This window comes from Colobus angolensis, unplaced genomic scaffold (genome assembly GCF_000951035.1).
Source record: "Colobus angolensis palliatus isolate OR3802 unplaced genomic scaffold, Cang.pa_1.0 Scaffold264, whole genome shotgun sequence".
NCBI classification, from domain to species: Eukaryota; Metazoa; Chordata; class Mammalia; order Primates; family Cercopithecidae; genus Colobus; species Colobus angolensis.
In genome coordinates this window covers 177,529-179,919 of record NW_012115866.1, presented here as the reverse complement: position 1 = coordinate 179,919, position 2,391 = coordinate 177,529, and the positions used below count along the sequence as shown (strand labels likewise).

Here is a 2,391-nt window from a genome sequence, read left to right as displayed (position 1 = left end):
GGGGAGCAGAAAATGTAAAGGATGAGCTTCAGATGTTGATGGATGTAGGGAGGGTTGATGTGTTTGGAGTTTAGTTCAGGTGAATAAAGAGGTACATAATGACATTGGAAAGTAGGTGGGCGTCAGTTCATGCCAGGCCTTGCAGATCATGGTAAGACATTTGGATTTTATTCTGAGGTTAGTGGGAAGCCATTAGAGAGTTTGAAATGGGACATAATATAGTATGTGGGGTAGCTAGCCTTCAAAACATCCTCCAGTGATCCTTGCGTCCTGGTATTTACACCCTTGTGTGGCCCCTCTTACATTGAGTAGGGCTGACCCGATAGGATGCTGCAAATGTGATGGTATATAACTTTCAAGGAAGATCATAAAAGACATTGTGACTCTGCCTTGGTCTCCCGAATGTCTGCCTCTGGGGAAGCCAGCCACCATATTGTGAAGATACTCAAGCAGCCCTATGGTGAGGCACTGAGGCTTTCTGCCAACAGCCTTGTGAATGAGACATCTTGAAAGAGGATCCTCCAGCCCCAGCCAAACTTTCAAATGGTTCCAACTCTGACATCCTGACAACTTCATGAGAGGCCCTGAGCCAGAACCACCCAAACTCCTGACCCATAAATGTGTAATGTAACAAATGTTTGTTGTTTTATGCCACTAAGTTTTGGGGCAATTTGCTACCTCTAGCCATTGTTCCCAGCTGGTGTGTAGTCTGACTGGCAGGTACCCATACTTTATGAGTGGTTTGATATTTTGACTATCGGCCCTGAGTAGGAGGAATGACATAGAGAGGAGATAGAGTTGTGAATGAGAGGAGGCCAAATGGTGGAGTCAGAGCAAAAAGCAGCACCCTGGGGAGCGGTGAGTCACTTGTGCTGTCTGGAGGGAGGTGGAGCAAAGATCTGCAGCCCAGCTGACTGTGGTCTCAAGCTTTTCCAGCCTCCAGGCTTTCTCCCGGGTTCCTAAGTCTATATGTCCTCACTGGAAATGCCCCATGACTTGGGGTGACATGGGTGAGTTTTATTCCTCCTTTCTCCCAGAGCCATGCCAGACCTGATGCTGGAGGGCTGGGCTCTTGTCCTAGTTCCCCATCCTGGGCTGGGCCCAGGGCACCGGCCAGTGGGGGAAACTGCCTTCTCCACCTCCTACATGCACTGATGGTCACACCTCGCCCCACATCAGACTCTCCAGCCAGGTAGGGTGGGAACCACGGGAAGCAAGCCCCCTTCTTCTCTTCCCACCCAGAGTGACTAGGGGGTGTGGATTCAGGATCCTGAGCTCTGCTCTGCCTCTGTTGTTCTGGCTGTGCCTGAGAGTTGGTTTGGGTTGATTTCAAGGGCATTTTAATAAGATTTAGCAATAGGAGGTGGTAGAATTTCCACTCCCTCTAATAACTTCCCAAAAGTCAGACACATAGCATTTTTTTTTCCTTTTTGTCATTATCCTTTTTGGCTTTAATTACAAAACATATGAAGTAGAAAATATTCACAAACAATACAAAACTATAAAAAGTGAGTGCCCCTTTCTCTTCCCACTCTCTGATTATTTAGATGCCCTCCAGTTAAAACTCTCTCACAAACAGGTCTGAAAGGAGCATGCAAGCAGTCCCTCCACATCGCAGTTTTGCTTTCTGCGGTTTCAGTTACCTGCGGTCAACCACCATCTAAAAATAGGTGAGTGCAGTACAATAAGGCATTTTGAGACAGAGAGAGACAGAGAGAAACCACATTCACATAAGTTTTATCACAGTATACTGTTATAATTGTTCTATTTTGTTATTAGTTATTATTATTATTTTTGAGATGGAGTCTCACTCTGTCTCCCAGGCTGAAGTGCAATGGTGCAATCTCGGCTCACTGCAACCTCTATCTCCTGGGTTCAAGCAATTCTCCTGCCTCAGTCTCCCAAGTAGCTGGGATCACAGGTGCCCACCACTGTGCTCGGCTAATTTTTGTATTTTTAGTAGAGACAGGATTTCACCATGTTGGCCAGGCTGGTCTCAAACTCCTGACCTCAGGTGATCTGCCTGTCTCAGCCATCCAAAGTGCTGGAGTTACAGACGTGAGTCACTGCGCCCAGCCTTAGTTATTATTGTTGTTCTCCTACTACACTAACTCCATGGCCTGAACAGTCCACCCCTTTGGCTGCTTGACATCGTCATCCGCCGTCTTCCAACCTTGCACTCACAAACAACAGAACCCAACAGCAAGTAGAGAGATGTTTTTCAAAAAGGAAATAGTTGTGAAAAGAGTTCATGGCTTTGCTCCAAAACTTTAGGGCTTTCTGGCATTCTCTTTTCATCTTGCTCATATATTTATTCATTGCCTGCTTAGGGCACCTGCTGGGTAAGCTATGAGAGTGAGGATCTTGTTCATCACCATATCCTCAGGACCT

The 2,391-nt window shown here is 46.6% G+C and overlaps 1 long non-coding RNA gene across 1 annotated transcript in view; it reads left to right on the top strand.

Annotated features, from left to right (window-relative positions):
• The first annotated feature begins 435 nt into the window (after positions 1-435).
• Positions 436-2,391, top strand: part of LOC105515575 — a 5,012-nt gene continuing 3,056 nt past the window's right edge. Inside the window, exons 1-2 of the long non-coding RNA XR_001002351.1 lie at positions 436-1,010; positions 1,580-1,670. This is a non-coding gene — a long non-coding RNA (uncharacterized LOC105515575). The remainder of the gene's footprint in view (positions 1,011-1,579; positions 1,671-2,391) is intronic.